Source organism: Salvelinus sp. IW2-2015, linkage group LG6.1 (assembly GCF_002910315.2).
Source record: "Salvelinus sp. IW2-2015 linkage group LG6.1, ASM291031v2, whole genome shotgun sequence".
NCBI classification, from domain to species: domain Eukaryota; kingdom Metazoa; phylum Chordata; class Actinopteri; order Salmoniformes; family Salmonidae; genus Salvelinus; species Salvelinus sp. IW2-2015.
Genome location: NC_036845.1, coordinates 6,401,715 through 6,423,884, shown reverse-complemented (window position 1 = coordinate 6,423,884; position 22,170 = coordinate 6,401,715). Strand labels below are relative to the sequence as shown.

At 44.4% G+C, this 22,170-nt stretch overlaps 1 protein-coding gene across 1 annotated transcript in view; it reads right to left on the bottom strand.

Annotated features, from left to right (window-relative positions):
- Positions 1–4,502, bottom strand: part of LOC111964942 (R-spondin-3) — a 209,076-nt gene extending 204,574 nt beyond the window's left edge. Inside the window, exon 1 of the mRNA XM_023988823.2 lies at positions 4,395–4,502. The gene's annotated coding sequence lies outside the window, so the exon portion shown is untranslated. The remainder of the gene's footprint in view (positions 1–4,394) is intronic.
- Between the last annotated feature and the right edge of the window lie 17,668 nt (positions 4,503–22,170).

Below are 22,170 nucleotides of genomic sequence, written 5' to 3'. Positions count from 1 at the left end.
GGCGGCGGATAATTTTAGGAAGAGGGGGTCCAGATTGCCTAGCCCAGCTGATTTGTAGGGATCCAGATTTTGCAGCTCTTTCAGAACATCAGCTGTCTGGATTTGGGTGAAGGAGATGCGGGGGGGGGGCTTGGGCCAGTTGCTGCGGGGGGTGCAGGGCTGTTGGCCGGGGTTGGGGTAGCCAGGTGGAAAGCATGGCCAGATGTAGAGAAATGCTTATTGAAATTCTCAATTATCGTGGTAAAAATCAGTGGTGACAGTGTTTCTTAGTCTCAGTGCAGTGGGCAGCTGGGAGGAGGTGCTCCTATTCTCCATGGACTTTACAGTGTCCCAAAACATTTTGGAATTAGTGCTGTAGGATGCAAATTTCTGTTTGAAAAAGCTAGCCTTTGCTTTCCTAACTGACTGTGTGTATTGGTTCCTGACTTCCCTTAAAAGTTGCATGTTATGACTGATGGTAGGATTAGAAAGGGATTGCAAAACTGCCTGGCTGTAGGCCTATACATCCTACTCAGATAGCAAGCCGTGTGTCAGAGACATTTCCATAGGCTCAGAAAAAAGCCCTGCCAGAATGTGAATAACATCCCATTTCTCTGTTGGTTGGTGTGGAGGTTGGCCCCTGCTCAGGTTGAAGTTATTAACATTTTATGTACGCAAAATGTTTACAGGAAAGTGTTTTTACTACTAAGTGTTTTTACAAAATGTTGGTCTCCAGGTTAAAGTCCTGCATACATGTGTCCAGTCTCTGCTATAAGGAGGCTATAAAATACCCAGGGTAGGACAGTGTCTTTGAAGGAGGGATAGTGTCATCACAGTATGTGAGAAGTCTACAGACAAATGGGGAACTGAGCAGCGCTCCATTACCATAAACTGTCATCTTGGACTGGGCACAAGTGAAAACTCATGCGTCCTGACTGCTGCTGCTGATTTAAGCCATATGTGACTGACTTGTAGGGCAGCATGTCAAATGGCTTAACGCTCAACTCTTGTTGAATTACAGAGCTTGACCTCAGAGGACGGTGGAGATGAGGACAGACTGGCTGAGAGGAGAAGAGGTTGGGTATATACTAGGACTACCAGCAGGAGCTGCAAGTGAGTACCTGACTGAGGAAATATATAGCCATTTCACACTACTGAGCCAAGATGAATTGAGCTGTATGGTGCCTGGTTATGCATCTACTGTACCATAGTTGCTGGAACCATGCAGGAAAGGACATGTGAAAAGATCATATCTGAGCCAGCACATTATGGTTTGGTTTGGCACGATGTGAAAAGGGTACTAGCGGGTGGCTCTGGATTACTTTAAACCAGGGGTGCTCAAACCTTTGGGGTTGGTGGGACGAAATATAATCTGAGAGGTGGGGCGCGGGCCAAACAAATTGACATTATTTATTTAAAAACATTTAAGGTAAACAATACCTTTTTAGGGTTGTGAAACAATAGCTTTTTTGAAGGTAATTATAAAATGTCACTTCAAATAATCAAATCATAGCCATATAACTTCACACAAATTCTGATTATCATCCACTGGGCAAAAACTGGTTGAATCAACATTGTTACCATGTCATTTCAACAACAAAAAATGTAATCTGATGATGTTGAATTAACGTGGAAAACCGATTGCAAAAAGTCATCAACGCAAGTGAATTTTGACTTTATTTTACACACATTTTTACCAAAATCCAACTATGTTGTGATTTTTGTTGTTGTGGTTGATTTCACGTTGAATTCACGTTAGCTGGCATCTCAACCAAATGTAAATCAAAACTAGACGTTGAAATGACTTCTGTGGGCAGATGTATTATTTTTTTTTTACCATTGTAGCATAGAAACTGCAACCAAGTTTAATGTGTGCAGGTTTTTGGGGGCCCTAGGCCCCCCAACTCGCAGGCAAAACATGTTAGTGTCCCCCTCTTGGCGGCGGAGAGAAATATTTGCAGCTTTAAAATTAATTTCCTTTTGCCATGGGGGGGAGAGAAAATACTGCAGTTTTAAAGCAGATTTTCAGCAGAGGAAATGTTGCAGGTTTTTTCTATGCTACAATGGTAAAAAATGTAATACATCTGCCCACTCAAGAGCTGGGTTAAAGGCCAGAGAATGGCATGCATAGTACCTGATGCAATGACAGGGAGCACCTGACTGAGTCAGATATTTTGAGCTCATTTAGTACAGATTGGATTGCTACTGCTAGAGCTAGACACTGGTCTATGGTCAGTTTGTACTGATTTCCCTTGATGGTTAATGTAAGGGTTTGGGGAAGGTTTGCAGATCCTAAATCAGTTCTTAGGGGGAACATCTCAGGGGCAAYTTCTGGGATTGCGACACATGGTAAGAGCTAGTCTCAGTATTCACCACTGCAGAGCTAYGCAAGGAGCATATCAGTGTGTGCAGTAGGTGTTTTTTCCTCTTAGTTCTCTGGCATATCGTGCCGTGGGTGAATTATTGGCCTTTTTTCCCCCTCCTTCACTTCAAGGTTAGCTGCCAGATTGAAATAGATCACAGAGATTGTGTTTGAMATATCTTAGCAATCTTTACAACTGCTGTCCATTTGCCCTCATGTGTTCCTGCCAAAGCCCCCTAATTCACAGAACCCTTAACACAGAGGAATTTTGCCTGCCCTTGCCTACAGTAGCTCGCACTGACACAACACGGCAATCCCATGGTAACAGAATTATGCTAATACTCCGATTTCTATCTTTAAAATGAATGCCAAACAAAAACCATTGACTTCAAAGTTTAACAAAGATAGAACTCTATGCATAATGATTTCTTTTAACAATTTACATAGGACATTTTAAAAATAAACTTTTTCTGGAAAAACTGTGCAGATGCAAAGTTTGGTAGCAGGATTACGGTAAAATCTAAATTTTACATCTGCACAGTTCTTCCAGGAAATGGGTTTTTGTAACATCGTCAGTGGAAATTGTTAAAAGTAGTCCTTGTGGATATGATTTCTTAAACTTTGAAATCAATGGTGTGAGTCTCAGCGTTATTCTGTTACCATGGAATTGCCCAACATCAATTGAGCGGCTTGCATACCCATAACACAAACGTTCCTGCATGAGGTCTGTACTGTGAGGTCTGTACTGTGAAGTCTGTACTGTGAAGGCTGTACTGTGAGGTTTCAATTGCCTGAACTGCTTGAACCACTTGTAAAGTTAAAATCATTGACCACAAGATGAAAACAACCATGATTATTTTGAGCATCATGTGTAGATATAAACAAAACGGCTAACAGCAGAATGATGAAGACAAACACGCAAGTCATAGGGCACAGACCAAAAAAAAAGACGTTTGCTTTTCCAAAATGTTTTCTTCATCAAACGCTGTGGTGTTGAACCTCTGCATATCTCCCCCCTCCTTTTTTTTCATTATCTGTCCTTCTTTCCCTTTATTCGGAATCCAATCTGTTATTCACACCTAGTCTATTTTAAACATGTCTAGACCCGCTAGAAATCATTCTGGCCTCTATTCGAGCCCACCTAGAATCCATTCTAGCCTCTATTCTAGAACACCTAGAAATCATTCTGGCCTCTATTCTAGAACACCTAGAAATCATTCTGGCCTCTATTCGAGAACACCTAGAAACCATTCTAGCCTCTATTCTAGAACACCTAGAAATCATTCTGGCCTCTATTCTAGAACACACATAAATCCTTCTGGCATCTATTCTAGAACACCTAGAAATCCTTCTGGCATCTACTCTAGACCACATAGAAATCATTCTGGCCTCTATTCTAGAAATCATTCTGCTATCTTGTGTTTGCTCTCAGGCATTCATATCTCTCATTTGTGGATACATCAAGGGCAGAAGGAAGTGGACTGTTTTTGGCCAGTTGACTGCATGGTCACGGTCCCTGACTGAGAGCTCATTCACCCTGCTCTCTCTGTCTGACTATCACAGATAGTCATATGTCAGGTCGGCCTCCTTCAATTAGCACCAGCTAAGTAGGCTGCGATGCACGAGGGGAGGCCCACAGTTTGTCTAWCTGGAATGCACCCACAAACCAATGTGGACCCACAATTTCTACGGCGGCATGTAGGGTTTAGATAAGAAGACGATATATCATGTTGAAGAAGTGGTTCTTAAGACGTTAAACACTTCTCCAGGCAATGCGTATGGGACGCACCCCAAAACACCACTATTGTTGGTTACTAGCCTACCTTTCCAGATAACCAATCCACCTGGCAACAGGTGATGCATGCAATAYTCAACCATTCTACTAAGGCAGAAGAGCACATCTGGAAGCTCATCTGGAMSYTCAATATAGTGCAGAGAGAGAATAGTAAAGCAAGCTCCATGATACTACTGACGATACAGGGTGAGACCTGTGGAGTTACTTGACACAGAACATGATATCTATTAGGCTTAAAKAAAGATGCTGAACGGATACCTTCATGCAGGGTTCTCCAACTCTGGTCCTGGAGAACTACTGGAAGTGCTGGCTTTTGTTCCAGCCCAGCACTAACACACAGGACCGGGGTTGGAGAACCCTGCCATGGTCAATGCTGCTCATACTCTGAACATCTAGGAAGCAAAAAAAATAAGTAAAGTGTCTACTGATTTACCTGAGCTTCTTTGTTGTGTTTTGGATATGATGATAGTTTTGCTTCATAGCTTTGAAATACTGTAAATAATTTCATACAAGATACTAACCCCTCTGAATTTCTAACTGAAAAATTGTTGTATTCTGAATTGCCAACTAAATATGAACATATGAGTTCCATCTTCCATTTTTTCAACACCACAAAATATTATCACCACAGAAAGTCACAGTTATGGTAAACAAAAAAATATGTTACAGCTTTGGCAATTCTACACATAACGCCCTTTAAAGATGAACATGGCCAGGCTTTCGTGTATTTTCATATTAGATGCACAATCTTATATTCTACATGTATTACAATCAAGACGATAACTGTATCAGCATCCTCTAACAGCGGTTAGATGGCACGCGCTGCCACATGCTCAAAGCTCCTACTCAGTGTTGCACGGAGTTTGTCAAGGAAGCACAAGCACTRCAGACATTCCATAACATCAGTGAAATGCAAATATAATACACTTAAGACGAACTTTGTATGTAATGAATAACTTAGATCAGAAAGTTATAACATACTTTTCCGGCAGACATGCCGCGTCAAAAGTGCTCTGCCACTGGCCGCTAGAGAGCGACGGGAACTAGGGGATGCAGCCGGCACTGCTGATGGAGCTTTGTGGAATACACTTCTAAGAAAACTGTCAGGGAACAGTGACTGGTTGAATTTCATCAGTAAAAAATGACAACCCCGAGGGTCATGTRATGTTGAACGCCATGCAGTCCAACGATTGACTGCGGTGTGGTTGAGGACGAAATGTGCGTAAAATTGGCCGCTGCAGAGAGTAAAGTGCGCCTATTGCTTTTGTACACACAATATAGTGAGTTCCACAGAGGCACTCAGTCTCGCCTAGTGATTAAAATACAAGTTTATTAATTTAAATTAAATATTGATCTGATAACAACACATGTTTAGATTGATCAAGTTGCCCTCGATTATAACTAAATGCGGGCTTTACTTAAAAAACTGTATCATATTATAAATTATAGGCTACCCACCCTATCAACATTGTTTTGACACATTAATTTATGGGAAGTTTCATTTGTTGTAATAGAGATTGAACCGGGACTATGTTATTACATCTCCACCTCAACCAAAAAGCATGCCAGCCCAATTAGGCATATTGGCCATGCCATGCCATGATCTTTCATTGTAAATTTCATTGTCAAGTATGAGATGTTCAAATCATATCGGTTAACCTTGATACAGTACCCATATTGTTCTGTTATTTATATATCTATATGAAAATATGTATGTCATATGTTATGATAGGCACTACAACACTGCAGTAGGGTTGAATGGAACAGAGACCAGGAGCATGTGTGTGCGCGCGAGCAACTCACTGCATGCGCGGGCGCTCTTTACTCACGTTTATKTTGCCGATGCCTAGAGGGTTGCTGCTGACAATCAGTGTATTCCATGCAGTGCAAGATCAAAACAAAGGAGATCAGTTGTAATTGCATAGTAACCCGGAGATGATGACTTGTATAGCCAATGTCAATGTCCTCCAGAAAAGTGCAGCTTTGATTCCACTTTTTTGAGAGGGAATGTGTTGTYTTATTCCTGGAAAGAGCAGAATCCCCTGCTCTGCGCAGAGAGTGATGTCTGATTTACGATGGCCCAATGACACCTGGGCCGTTTAGACAGTAACATCCTTRATAGARTCCTCATGTGTGCCACAAAGCGAGACCAAATCAGGTATCCGTAGTGAGCATATTCCCACAATCAAACCGTTAGATTATCATCCACCGCGGGAAAAAGAAGATACTCAAAGAAAGAAAGCGTAGATCATATAATCGAGGTTGGCATATTGATACAGTTTCAGTTGTCCTTTTCCTGTATCTTCCACTGATACTCTCTCGAAGTTCGCCGCACGTCCAGGTGTGGGCTACTTTATTGTGCCCTGCGTGTAGGAGGTCATCGCGTCATCCCCATCATCTAACCGAGCAGACCAAAACTGGGAGCCGCGCGCGTCACTGGCAACAGCAGCACCTAACTGTAATAAAGTAACACGTTTCGATGAGGTGAGAATGTGTTGGTTCTCTTGATTGTCGCGCACCTCTCGTTGGTCGACAGTTAAAGCAAAAATAATCTGCGCAGTTTCAGCTCTTTTCAGTTTTGCGTGCAATACTCATTCCCCCACTCCAACTCGCTCTCTTATGACTTCAGCCCTCTGCCGTCTCCCTCGAAAGTTTATTATGAGGGCAAGCCCCCCCACGTCAGATTTCCTTTGCTTTTGACCCCTCGGTTGAGAAGCCTTTTACTTTGTATGGTGTTGATAATGTGTCATTGGGAAATTGCGCTGTTTTACGCACGTAGTATTTCTATGAAATTTCAGCTATTCACTGTTTATGGCCAAATAGTCCTTTTAATTTCGATTTTATGATACACTTTTATTATGTTTGATTACTGTTATTTCTGKCTACAGAGAAACACACTTTAAACGTTTTAATTGTTTGTAGATGGCACTAATTGCAATCATCAAGAGCACAAAAAAGGAGTGCACTTGTGCTAGAAAGCATTATTGCATGCCGTGCTGTTTAGTTTGTGTTGTTTTTTTATGTACAATCACTTTAAACTTCAAGAGACATGTCTCCCATTCTCTGCTTATATATAACACGCGAGCTTGGTCTAGTGCGCAGCGAGCTGAACCTCTGATGGGCCTGCGGTCGAGTAACTCTCACAGAGAGAGAGTGAGAGGGAGTGACAGGGAGGGAGAGAGAGACATTTCCTAGTATAGCCTAATCTGGTTTGAGGGGGCCTGTCGAGTAAAGTGTGGTATGCAATTAACCCAAAGCCAGGCTCCGCCTTAACTCGCGTCTTTTGAAGATACTGAATATATTCCATTTTAGTCTGACATAATTCTCCACGGCAATTATGGCTCTTGAGTTTGTTTATGAATTTGCGCACTTGTCAAGTAAGAGAAGACGATCAGTAAGCAGCTCGAGGGAGTCAGCATGGGACCCTCTCTAAAATAATCTCTGTATTGCATATATATGCTGTCATTACGCGCCGTAACTAGTTGGGTATGCAGAACGGAGCGCGCATGTTTATGTAACGAAGCACTTTGGACAATGGCATATTTTTTTCTTTAACCTATTTGTTATTGTATGGTGTTCTTGTTAGAGAAGGCCTCCAACAAGGGCAGCTTAACTGAACATCTGTAGGTAGGCAGTAGTCTTGTTCATTGCCGTACTGTGAGGAGAGGAGAGGAAAGGAGAGAAGCAGTTTGTCCCATCGCCTCTAGAGGGAGTCAGTGCCATAAAAGCGTCTGTCTGTAGTGATTCATATCAATGGAACAGGTTTTGAGGGCAGCGTTGTTTAGGAAAACCTTGAGAGATTCACTTCCATTCTGTGTGGGGATGGTCACACTAACACAAATATATGTACTTGTATGTTCTATCCCAACAACAACACCCTCGATGGGAGGGATGATATAGGGAGAGAGAGGGGAGAGAGAGTTATATGTAATTATTTTCCCTTTTGTAATTGAACTATTTTCACATCATTATAACACTGTGCATAGCCATAATATGACATTTGAAATGTCTCAATTCCATTGAAACTTTTGTGAGTGTAATGTTTATTGTTAATGTCTGATCATTTATTTCACTTGTGTTTATTATCTACAGTATTTTACTTGCTTTGGCATTGTAAACATGTTTCCCATGCCAATAAAGCCCTTTGAGTTGAATTGAATAGAGTGGTGCCTCTGCTGCTTGTCTCTATCCTAGAGTAGGGGTTATTTACATGTCTGGCACTATTAGCAGAGTGGAGGCCTCTCTCTAACCAGCTCTAACTGTTGATGTTTACAATAATATAATGCAGACCAATACTTCCCTACATTGTGGCTGCTACATCAATCACACTGATGTGCAATATAATGTAAGCATTGTGTTGGTTCCTTTTACTGTAGGAGGGTGAACTAAAGTCTCCATTGTCAACTGCACCTACACAGAACTAGGCCATGCAGTAGTATTACAGATGGATTTGTATAATRTTGATTCATTTCTCCTCTAGTCTGAATATCAAATACTTTAACCACAGCTAAAATGCAAAGGACCGACCTCAACCATGATATGTTCACATCTCCAATTGTATTTGTCACTGATAGTGTGCGGACATTGTATTCAAAACCCATGGAATGAAGATGATAGGTCCCCAAGATGTTGAACATAAGGGAGGGTTAGGTTAGAAACAAGCCCCTCTTTGTACCCCCCCAGCCCCCCTCATAGTGTTGTCCCATACAGAGGGGTACTGCCTGGGAGGGCAGGAGAGGGGGTGGGAGGGGGAAGGTCGCTTGGTCACTCCCTGTGACCGTCTGCAAGAGGATCCATCAACACCCTTAAATGAAGTCTGCCAGGTGCGCGAATCAACCACAGAACAGTGGGCTCCAGCTGACAATGGGGCAGTAGGGCAAATCAAACTCCGAGCCAGGGAACTGGGAGGAATTATCATGTTTTATTGGATACTTCTATTTGTCTGCCACAGTCTGCCCATGTCTGTTGTCATCCCATCCATTGTGATCTCTGCTTGAATTATTATTTGGATAATAACTGAGGTTGTGTCCCAAATGGCAGCCTATGGGCCCTGGTCAAAAGTAGTGCACTACATAGGGAATAGGGTGCCTTTTAGGAGGCAACCACTGACATTCTCCCCAATGATGATGTCCATGTGCAGTAGTTCATCTTCATTGTCTTACCATTACGATTCAGTCACCCTTGGATGGCAATGGAGATGGAGATTCAAAGTGGGCCGTGATGGTGAGCCATGGAGAGCCTGTGAAAACACACAGCACCCACCCTGTCCTTATAAGCATATTTTCTAAGGCGGCAGCAGCTTTCCATTTTAGCAGCCTGTGTCCTGATGATAATCCCAGGTCCACACTGATCCAGGACATTCTCCGAACATGAAGCAACCAGAGTGTGCATGGATGGGATGAGGAGAGGGAGAGGAGTGGGTATGGTGTCAGCCATATTGAATGTGCCCATGAGGGTACTGTGAAGCGCTGTGCCCACATTCTTATCTTGGTACAGTCAGATTACCGTGGTCTGAAGGGCTTTGTCTGTTCTTGTAATTCTATTTCTATGATGTCACCCTCACAGTCAGAGCCTCCTAATAAATGGACGTAACTTCATGAGATTGTCCTATCTGGAGGCAGAGGGCTTAGATCAAACCACTGCGGCATGCATGACACAGATGCTTGTGTCGAGGTTGGTGGGGGGATCATGTCTGAGTAAGGGGGATTCAGGAGTTGGCTAAGAACACATAATCAAGGATCAGTTCAGCTGCCTGCCATGCAGAGTGAAAACACAGCTAGGTGAGGAGAGGACAGAGAGAGCCACGTCATGTGTCATTGATAGAGACACACAGGAACGCTCGCTCGCACGCACGCACGCACGCACACACGCACGCACGCACGCACGCACGCACGCACGCACGCACGCACGCACGCACACACACACACACACATACATACAGAGAGGCGTTCGGCTCTGGGTTGAGCCTCCCTGCACCTGCTGCTCCTCCGAAAAAACCTGTTGCAGCATTGGGATCGTTTCACAAGCGTTCCCCAGGCGTTGGTCAGACGTTTTTACAGGCACTGAGCTCCGGTCATTTTCATGATGAAATCAACCCCGGAGCAATCCCTCGGCAGGCCTAACTAATTTGAGCGTGATTGTGGCATTAAGTACGCATTCCTTCCAAGGCGCGCCTCTTGTCGGTTGGACCAAAATGTTTAAATAAATTGAACCTAAGATGAAAAGAAACCAGGATCTGTGGCTGGCAGGACCTCAATTTATGCATTTCCTCCGTTTCCTCTCAGTGCATGACTGCTGCCTGTGTGACTGTCTGTCAGTTTAGACACATCATGAAATCAACCCCCCTCACAAAAAAAGTATTCTGAGAATTATCAGAGAAATCTGGGAAAACTCGGTGAACAAAGCCAGCTACAACTGAGACGAGTTTCCACCTAATAAGTTCTTTATTCCCATCATGGTTTTTCTGGAGGGATAACAACGACAACACTTCGGCACCGAGGGGTCAAACCCCCTGACTCCAGGAGATTTAATCATAAGAGTTCCAACACCTTATTCTCATCAGTTGTTGCCAGGCAACGTGTGCGGCAGCCCCATGCAGGCGTTCTGGAGGGAGCGGAGGGATCTGAGTCTGTAAAGAACCATGGGTTTNATAGTGTTGTCCTATACAGAGGGGTGCTGCCTGGGAGGGCAGAAGAGGAGGTGGGAGGGGGAAGGTTGCTTGGTCACTCCCTGTGACCGTCTGCAAGAGGATCCATCAACACCCTTAAATGAAGTCTGCCAGGTGCATGAATCAACCACAGAACAGTGAGCTCCAGCTGACAATGGGGCAGTAGGGAAAATCAAACTCCGAGCCAGGGAACTGGGAGGAATTATATTGTTTTATTGGATACTTCTATTTGTCTGCCCTAGTCTGCACATGTCTGTTGTCATCCCATCCATTGTGATCTCTGCATGAATGATTATTTGGACGGTAACTGAGGTTGCCCCAGATTGCACCCTATGGGCCTTGGTCAAAAGTAGTGCGCTATGTAGGGAATAGGATGCCTTTTAGGAGGCAGCCACTGACATTCTCCCCAATGATGATGCCCATGTGCAGTAGTTCATCTTCATTGTCTAACCATTACGATTCAGTCACCCTGGATGGCAATGGAGATGGAGATTCAAAGTGGGCCGTGATGGTGAGCCATGGAGAGCCTGTGAAAACACACAGCACCCACCCTGTCCTTATAAGCATATTTTCTAAGGCGGCAGCAGCTTTCCATTTTAGCAGCCTGTGTCCTGATGATAATCCCAGGTCCACACTGATCCAGGACATTCTCCGAACATGAAGYAACCAGAGTGTGCATGGATGGGATGAGGAGAGGGAGAGGAGTGGGTATGGTGTCAGCCATATTGAATGTGCCCATGAGGGTAAGCGCTGTGCCCACATTCTTATCTTGGTACAGTCAGATTACCGTGGTCTGAAGGGCTTTGTCTGTTCTTGTAATTCTATTTCTATGATGTCACCCTCACAGTCAGAGCCTCCTAATAAATGGACGTAACTTCATGAGATTGTCCTATCTGGAGGCAGAGGGCTTAGATCAAACCACTGCGGCATGCATGACACAGATGCTTGTATCGAGGTTGGTGGTGGGATCATGTCTGAGTAAGGGGGATTCAGGAGTTGGCTAAGAACACATAATCAAGGATCAGTTCAGCTGCCTGCCATGCAGAGTGAAAACACAGCTAGGTGAGGAGAGGACAGAGAGAGCCACGTCATGTGTCATTGATAGAGACACACAGGAACGCTCGCTCGCACGCACGCACGCACGCACACACGCACGCACGCACGCACGCACGCACGCACGCACGCACGCACGCACGCACACACACACACACACATACATACAGAGAGGCGTTCGGCTCTGGGTTGAGCCTCCCTGCACCTGCTGCTCCTCCGAAAAAACCTGTTGCAGCATTGGGATCGTTTCACAAGCGTTCCCCAGGCGTTGGTCAGACGTTTTTACAGGCACTGAGCTCCGGTCATTTTCATGATGAAATCAACCCCGGAGCAATCCCTCGGCAGGCCTAACTAATTTGAGCGTGATTGTGGCATTAAGTACGCATTCCTTCCAAGGCGCGCCTCTTGTCGGTTGGACCAAAATGTTTAAATAAATTGAACCTAAGATGAAAAGAAACCAGGATCTGTGGCTGGCAGGACCTCAATTTATGCATTTCCTCCGTTTCCTCTCAGTGCATGACTGCTGCCTGTGTGACTGTCTGTCAGTTTAGACACATCATGAAATCAACCCCCCTCACAAAAAAAGTATTCTGAGAATTATCAGAGAAATCTGGGAAAACTCGGTGAACAAAGCCAGCTACAACTGAGACGAGTTTCCACCTAATAAGTTCTTTATTCCCATCATGGTTTTTCTGGAGGGATAACAACGACAACACTTCGGCACCGAGGGGTCAAACCCCCTGACTCCAGGAGATTTAATCATAAGAGTTCCAACACCTTATTCTCATCAGTTGTTGCCAGGCAACGTGTGCGGCAGCCCCATGCAGGCGTTCTGGAGGGAGCGGAGGGATCTGAGTCTGTAAAGAACCATGGGTTTATATTCATCTGCATGGGGGTCATGGAGATTCCTTCACTTTGATTAAGCTTTTTTTTTCTTTCTTAACAGGTGGCCTGTGCTGTCTGCCCCAACCTTTGTCCCACAGTAACCACTCTGCTCTACAGAGACAGGAGGCAGGGAGGGAATAGCTCTTCAGTTTGTGTGCATGTGTGTGAGAGGGAGAGAGAGAGAGAAAGTGAGAGTCTGTGTGTCTGCGTGTTTGCGTACATGTACTGTATGTGTATTCTTGTGAGTTGGATGGCAGTTTCTCTACTACCGTTGTTAAAAGGTAAACATTGTGTCTTGTGATTGTTTATTTGTACCTGTTCACTAATTACAGAAGGTCTTTTATGAAGCCACACGTCATTTTATTCCCACTCTTAAAAGGTTGGAGTGTGGGCGACAAGGGACACGTGGAGACACTTAAATTCTGGCAGTTCAACTTCCATGACAAGATAAATAGTTTAATCCAGACTGATGGACCGGTAGAATGTTTCAGTAGAACACTTGGGTGCCGTTTCTGACCAGCATAGACGTTTTATATCCTCCCTAAGTTAGGCGATACTCTGTGCTTGAAAGTCAAACTGTAGGTCAAGCTGAGGGTCCTGTTGGTGCAGTAAAGATATCATTCTTTTACACCTGAAAATTACAGCGTCAGTTTGGTGAGAAACTATCAAGGGATGGACGTGCTAGAACAAAGAGCACCTGGCTGGTGGGATTAGATAATGCTGGATGGCCAGTCAGCATTGTTCCGATGAAGTCACAATATCATCCCTCAGGATAARATGTCATGCAGATTTAAACAGTGTACAAGTATCTAAGACCCTYGTGCTCATGTTGTCTCATACACTACTTATCCCCCAACAACTCTTTCTTAGTTTGCACACTAATTTAAATGATGCATACAGCTAAATACAAAGCCTATACTCTTTACACAGTATTACAGGAGAGTCTGAGATGGTTCTTCTACTCGCTATCAAACCAAGATGGGAGTGCTTCAAGTAAATTCAATACAAGGCAGATGTAGGGAGCTTTATTTTTGTAGTGAACAATTTCCTTTCAATCTAGGGCTTCTAATGGAAAGTTCTTGAATTAAAACACTTGTGAAAGCACAATTTACCTTTTGGTTTCTGTTGAGGCAGAACAACTTCGGGTGCACCGCGATGAAGTAAAAAATAACCTTTATAACGCAAATTAATTCAGACTTTTTCCATTCTATAAAACTAGCCCCTTGCCCCCTCCAAWCATGGCTGGTGTAAGGCACATCTGTTCTTCTGAAGTTAGTGGTGGGTAAYGCACCCCTCTGAATGAAGACTGCGGAACTCTAACAGATTCAGACAGACATAACCACTCTGATCAAACCTGATTATCCTCAACACAATTTTTTAAATTAAAAAGTCTACATTTAAATCCAGAGTGTGGAATATCTCTTTAGGAAGCCAACCAGTGATTATCAACACATTCCAATGGAAGCATTAGCCTATGTCCTCCAAACACTGAGCTTTGGTGAATGCTTTGCATGTTCAATTAGATTCCTCTGCTTTAAAGTTAGTCCACTATAGCTACTTATTAAAAAAACACATCTAATACCTGCTTACTCACAGCAGTGAGATAAAACTTCAATGGGTTTTATTCTAGCCAAGTTGTCATATCTAACAAAGAAATGGAATTCTGCCATCGACACTGAGAGGCACCACTAAAACTAACTGGTGTTGATTAGACTACAAACATCCATTTAACGTTGTTTTAAAAACCCAGTCACATAAAAAATACTCAGGACCCATAAAACAGTATGATTCAGGTGTGCGTTTAGTTTAAAGCTTTTCCCTGCTAATGACCACTGGAGTGGTCTCGTTGGTTGGTGTGGACCCATCTATAACAGCAAGCCAGTCTGGGCCAGAGCAGAGCTGATCGTCACAAAATAAATAGCACATGTGTTTAGCGTGTGTTTAGCACATGAAGCCTGTAAAACATACATGATTCTGCGTCGGAGCTGACTGAGAGAGTGGGGCGACTCTTGGCTGTTTATAGCGAGTGATAATAGCCCCTGTATAAAACAACCTTGGGCTAATTGTGCCTATGGTTTTGTGACACTGTTTTAGCAGCCTGCAGTTCTACTGGACTGGAAGGCTGTAGCTGAGTAGCCCCCAGAAATCTCAGAAAAATTTGATAGCGATGGCTAGTACTGTGCCACCCAAGAGTGTGACCGAAGTCAGGTCAATGGCAAGAAAAAAAAAGTCTCTATAGTCCTCACCGGATTCATACTAACATTGATTGAGACTGAGGGGGAACTGATAAAAAAAACGGTTTCCATCTCAGTCTCCATCAAAAATCCCCCTTCCTTTTGCATCCTAGCCAGTTGGCCCTGAGCATGTCTGTCCTGTCCACATTTTAGACACGCTCCGCCATTAGAGCTTATTGGGTTTCCATTGTTTTCATTGTTCTAATTAGAGGTAGGACAAGACGGAGCAGAAGCACGCTATCCTGTGGATCCTACCTTCATCCATCCCAGCCATACAGGCTCTCTCTCTGGCCCTAAACTCTAAACCCTAGCCTGGTCCCCGATCTGTTTGTGCTGTCTTGCTAACTCCTATGCTCCTACAGATGTAGGATCTTAATTTGATCACCCTGTTGCAGGATAACTTTCCTGCAATGCATGAAATTTAAAACTTGTAGTGTATTTGAGGTTTAAAAAGGGCTTCTGAAGTTTGTAATTTCCACTTTGAAATTTCAGGCTTGATTTCCCTTATGAAAAATGTATCAACCCCTACACAAATATCGATGAATTATATTAACTTACAACAGTGTTTCCCATCCTCGGGGTGATGATGCCAAAATAGTACATAATGCTAAAAGGTGCCTCAGTTTTGGATCTTTCCTATTTTTCACGTGTGCGGCTTCCCTTCTTTCTAAGTATTCCTATTTTTGATACCTACACACCTGGAGCTGACACAATTAGTTAAAAAGGACCTTTAAAGAGCACAGACGGCCTCTCATCATTTCATTAATTATAATCCACATAATAATTCAAATTTCCTGCGGCTGCAGGATTATTTTCCTGCTGTAGCAAACTGGCTCAAATTAAGATCCTACATCTGTATGGACATAATGACCATAGGAGTAGGCAAGGCAGCAGAAGTAGATCTGGCACCAGGCTGCTAGGCTAAACCCTTAACTGGCCCTGGTCGCAAACAGCCATGAACCCAGTGAGACACCGGAAACATACATCCAGGGTTGTAGTTGGAGTGGGTTGTGAAGGGAAGGCTAATGCAGGGTTGTAGTTGGAGTGGGTTTGTGAAGGGAAGGCTAGTGGCAGGGTTGTAGTTGGAGTGGGTTGTGAAGGGAAGGCTAATGCAGGGTTGTAGTTGGATGTGGGTTGTGAAGGGAAGGCTAATTGCAGGGTTGTAGTTTGTTGTGGGTTGTGAAGGGAAGGCTAATGCAGGGTGTAGTTTGGAAGTGGGTTTGTGAAGGGGAGGTTATATTCAGGGTTGTAGTTTGTATAGTGGGTTTGTGAAAGGGAAGGCTATATGCAGTGGTTTGTAGTTGGGTGGGTTGTGAAGGGAAGGCTAACGGCAGTATATATCAAGTGCTGAGGATCGCATTGATTAATTTTGTAAGCAGGTTTATTATGTTTGGATCGTATGTTTCTGGCACTAGACATTCTTCACATCCTTGCCTTGCTGAGAATAGCTGCAGTTTGGATTGCTGTAGTTATAGACAACCATTCACATCACCAAGGACTACTCCTTGGCGCCTTGTTACTGCACCTGGTATATCAGTCGTGGCCAAAAGTTTTGAGAATGTACAAAATAAAACATTTGTCACAAATTCTGGCTCTCAGTTTGATGATCAATTTGCATATATCCAGAATGTTATGAAGAGTGATCAGATGAATTGCAGATTAATTGCAAAGTCCCTCTTTCCATGCAAATGAACTGAATCCCAAAAACATTTCCACTGCATTTCAGCCCTGCCCACAAAAGGACCAGCTGACATCATGTCAGTGATTTCTCGTTAACAAGGTGTGAGTGTTGACGAGGACAAGGCTGGAGATCACTCTGTCATGGCTGATTGAGTTCGAATAAACAGACTGGAAGCTTCAAAAGGAGGGTGGGTGCTTTGGAATCATTGTTCTTCTCTGCAAACCATGGTTACTGAAGGAAACATGTGCCGTCATCATCGCTTTGGGCACAAAAAGGGCTTCACAGGGCAAGGATATTGGCCTGCAGTAAGATTGCACCTAAATCAACCATTTTTTAGATCATCAAGAATTCACAAGGAGAGCGGTTCGAATTGTTGTGAAGAAGGCTTCAGGGTGGGCCCAAGGAAGTCCAGCAAGCGCAGGACCGTCTTCCTAAAGTTGATTCAGCTGTGGGATCGGGGCACCACCAGTACAGAGCTTGCTCAGGAATGGCAGCAGGCAGGTGTGAGTGCACTTGCATGCACAGTGAGGCGAATACTTTTGGAGGATGGCCTGGTGTCAAGAAGGCGCATAGCAAATAAGCCACTTCAAAAACATCAGGGACAGACTGATATTCTGCAAAAGGTACAGGGATTGGACTGCTGAGGACTGGGGTAGTTCATTTTTCTCTTTCCCTTTCCGATTGTTTGGGGGCATCCAGAAAAAGCTTGTCCGGGAGAAGAAAAGGTGAGCGCTACCATCAGTCCTGTGTTTCATGCCAACAGTAAAGCATCTGAGACCATTCATTGTGTGGGGTTGCTTCTCAGCCAGGGAGTGGACTCACTCACAATTTTGCCTAACAACAGCCATGAATAAAGAATGGTACACACACTCCTCGAGAGCAACTTCTTCCCAACCATTCAAGGAACAGTTTGGTGACGAACAATGTCTTTTCCAGCATGATGGAGCACTTGCCATAAGGCAAAGTGATAACTAAGTGGCTCGGGGAACAAAACATCAATATTTTGGGTCCATGGCCAGGAAACTCCACAGACCTTAATCCCATTGAGAATTGTGGTAATCCTAAAGAGGCGGGTGGACAAACAAAACACCACAAATTCTGACAAACTCCAAGCATTGATTATGCAAGAATGGGCTGCCATCAGTCAGGATGTGGCCCAGAAGTTAATTGACAGCATTTGCATCAACTTCATGTAATTGTCAATAAAGGCCTTTGACACTTATGAAATGCTTGTAATTATACTTCAGTATTCCATAGTAACATCTGACAAAAATATCTAAAGACACGGAAGCAGCAAACTTTGTGGAAATTAATATTTGTGTCATTCTCAAAACTTTTGGCCACGACTGTACAATTCTACTGAGACTCTTAGCACAGCTGCAATATTACACTTAACCACAAATCTCTTGTACACTTCCGGGACTTCCAAACACAAAATGTAGTAGGCACACCTACACTGTCACCTGCTCTAAACGGAATACAATACAATGTTATTTGACAGTGTAACATTTTTTATTGGATTATTGGACTGAACAGAAAGGCCACCAGGGAGGAAGCAGACGAGAGAGAGGGAGTAATATACCCTTTTACTAACAAGCCAGAAATCAGCCACCTCCATAATAGATGAGTAGTATTTCTCTTATTCCTGGAACTTTACTGGAATTTTCTAATCACCATCAAGTGGCAAACAGACAGAGAAAAAGGAACCAAAATGGCAGAAAACACAAATGTGGTAACACTCTACCTTCATGGTAAACATTCTCCATGATTGCACGTGTGTGTGTGTTTGTGCGTGTGTTTGTGTGAGTGGTGTGTGTGTGTGTGTGTGTTTGTGGTGTGTGTGTTTAGGGATTCTGTCTCCAGGGCATTTCCTCTGTGGCTTGGGCGAGCCCTCTGAACCCTGCTATGATCGGAAACACTGCGACCCCCAAAACACAGATCACTCTCCCCACACACGCTGTGGCGGCTGGATACCACACGGCTAACGCTCACACGCCACTATAACATAACAGACAGGCATAACACTGTTTGTGATAACATATCATAAGATAACATAGCATAACATAACATAGGCCTAACATAACCCAGCGGGTAACTACTGACATCAAACCAGTGGGGAAACAAACAAACCCCAAAAGTAGATCTATCTCGACAATTGAGCACATTAAACCAGTTTACACTTCACATATGAGATGCTTCACAGTGGAGTTTTGCAACCTTGYAGTAGTAGTTTCTCCATAGCCAACAACAGCTCCCYCCCYCCCAGGRTCTCTGGTCACTGTAGTTTAACTACTGCAGTGTTCTGTCAACAAATGATAGGTCGTTTTCCCCTCTCCACCTATCAGCCTAACACTGGAACAATAAGTGCTAAGCCCAGCCTGTACAAACCTTCCAATCCTGACAGAGTGTTATTTTGCTGTGTAACTATTTATCACTTTACGAAAACAAATTGGTGAAGTAGGCTACTAGGCCTACCAAAGGATTCTTGCAGAAAGCGTATTGGTTGACTCATGTGTTTGTTATTAGAGTTAAGTCAAAGTTATTAAACTATAATCATTTTACAAGTCAGGACAGAATAGCTGTTTCACTCTACTGACTCAAGTCTGATTTCTAACTGAGGGAGTTTATGGTCTCTGCATTGCAGGTTATTCATCTTGTTTGAGTTTTTATATCGTTACTCCTACACACAGAAAGGGTTTACAGATTGGTATTTTAAAACACACTAACTGTTTTGTTTATAAGTGCGATCCAGCCAATGTATCATCATKGGATTCACTTTACACTGTCAAACAACTGGATATACACTAGACAACTTGTAGCAGCTAAATAACCTTCATTCTGTGGGACATTCTCACCAAGCTCTCTGTAGTGGAGAAGAGAGGACCCATGACAGAGCTGCCTGCCTTCCATCCCACAGGCTATAGAATAAACCACAGCAACAAAATACCCACAATATCCTTAACGTAAGATCAACTTAAGTAGGTGACAACAGACAAAAGGGAAATACTGTGTCTTTATACCAATATACTATAAATTAAGTCATAAATTACTAATAGGTTGGAGAATTAAAAGCACTGAATGAAATGTTCATTGCTTAAAAACATCCCAGCCAGGTGATGAGAAGGAAATGTTCTTCCTTTGGTGTTAGGTCACCTTTTTCGAGTGTGAAGCCCCAGAAAGCCTTCACAGATCTCACTAACACCCCAGATAAAAGCTGGACCGGCCACATTCTAACATCAATAATGTAGTCATCTTCCAACTATTTAAACTGGGACATTTTAATGTAGGTAGTTATAGGGTAGATTTACAGTTGTATGGTGAAGTGTTGCATGAGAACGGAAAAACACAGACTCACTGAACCCCTCACTGTCTCCCTCTCCTCCTCAAACTGACCAACGGTCTCCCCTCGCTCTCTCTTAATCCCTTCTCTGTCAGTTCCTTCTTTATTTATCTACTCACCCACTCTCTCTCTCTCTTTCTGTTTCTCACCCTCCTCTCTCTCTCTTCTCTCTCTCTCTCCCTCTCACTAGCACTCTCTCTCCTCTCTTTCTCTCTTCCTCTTTCCTCCCCCCCCCCTCTTCTCTCTCTCTCCCTCCTCTCTCTCTTCTTCTCTCTCTCTCCCCCTCTCTGCTTCTCTCTCCCTCTCTCTCTCTGCTCTCTCTCCTCTTCTTCGTCTCTCTCCCCTCTCGCACCCTACCTGCACCTCTCTCTTTCCTCTTTTCTGCCTCTCATTGCTCTTTGTTCTTTGCTCTCCCTCTCCTTCTCTTCTCTCTCAGCTCTCTTCTCTCTCTCTCCCTCTCTCGCCCCCACCTCTCTCCCTCTTCTTCTCTGCGCCTCCCGCTCTCTCTCTCTTCTCTTGCCTTCTCTCTTCTCTCTCTCTCTCTGTTCTCTCCTCTCTCTTTCTCTCTCTCCTCTCTCTCTCTCTCTCTCTCTCTCGCCTCTCCTCTCTACTCCTCTCTCTTTCTCTCTCTCTCTCTCTCTCTCTCGTCTCTCTCTCTCTCCCCCGGCCTCCTCTGCTTTCTCTCTCTCTCTCTCTCTCCTCTCTCTCTCGTCGTCGCTCTCTCTCGTCATCCCCCCCCCCTCCTCTCTCCTCCAACGCCCCCCCCCTCCCTCACTTCGGTCCCGCTCCTCTCTCATCTTCTCTCCGTCTCTCTCTCTCTCCTTCTCTCTCCTCGTCTCTCTCTCTCTCTCTCTCCCCTCCCTCTCGCTCCCTCCTCGGCGCCCCTCTAACCCCTCCTCTCGCCTCCCTCTCCGCCGCCCTCCCCGCACCGCCCCAAAGTCAGACAGTGACCTCATTACAAGCGCTGCTCACCATAGCATGCAGACCCAAACCCCCAAATTCGTAAAGTCACATGCCCAATCGCCAACGCGCTCTTTCTCCGTCTCTTTACCTCTACTCTTCATCCACTTCATTTATCTGGTCAAAAGAAAGGAGCAGAAAGCCGAAACACCCGCTACCTTCACACCTCTAGAGGAGACCCAGATGCAAAAAAGTGAATGAACCACATATCTTGAAGTCGAAAAGCAAACTTCCACGTGCCATCAGGCCGGTAAGACTCCCGACAATTCTCCCTGGAAGCAGAGGGGACAAACAACCTATAAAAGGCTGCGCCCTAAGAAATATAGAGGAGCTAAAGGCCCGGCATACATAGCACTGGGTCAGCGCCAGGGGCTGACTAGCACAAGAAATATGTAACTGAGCAAGGATGATGTGAAACTGAAGATTCCGTTTGTAATACAGGAAATAATTAGGTGAACGGACAGTACAAAAGAGAAGTGCGTAAGGGATCAAGAGAGAGAGATGGAAGGAGAGATGATAGAGCCAGAAGAATAAATCTGGTAATGAGGAAACCACTATTAGTGGAGTCAGTATAATCTCGGTAATGCACGGACTGCAAGGATTGAGAAATGGAGAAGAGGAGAGGAATCAGCAACCAGAAAGTAAACAAAATACACAAATCTGATATTTACATGAACGGAGGCACGTCTCCCTAACAAAACACCACAAAACACATCTCGCACACAGCACACAACACAACAAAACACACACACACACACACAGCACACACACACACACACACACACACACACACCACACACACGACACACACAGCACACACACACACACACACACAACACACACACACACACACACACACACAACACACACACACACACCAACACACATGCTGTCTTTGAAACCCAACTCGATAAACAGTATGTATAAGGGGGTGGAGGAGGTGTGTGCGTTCGGGCACGCTCATGTGTGTGTGTTTGTGTGTTTGCGTGTGGGTGTGCTCGTGTGTGTGTGTGTGTGTGTGTGTGTGTGTGGTGGAATACCCCTGGGGTGCAATGGGAAGCTCTCCACACAGGGACCCATAAACACCTCAGCATGTGAGGAGTGTCGTGAGCAGCCAAGCCCAGCAGACTCTGTTTACACACCAGCAGCATAGGCCAGGGACCCCTCCCCCCCTCCCCCCGTGTGTCTGTCTGTGTCTGTCTGCCTCGGGCTGT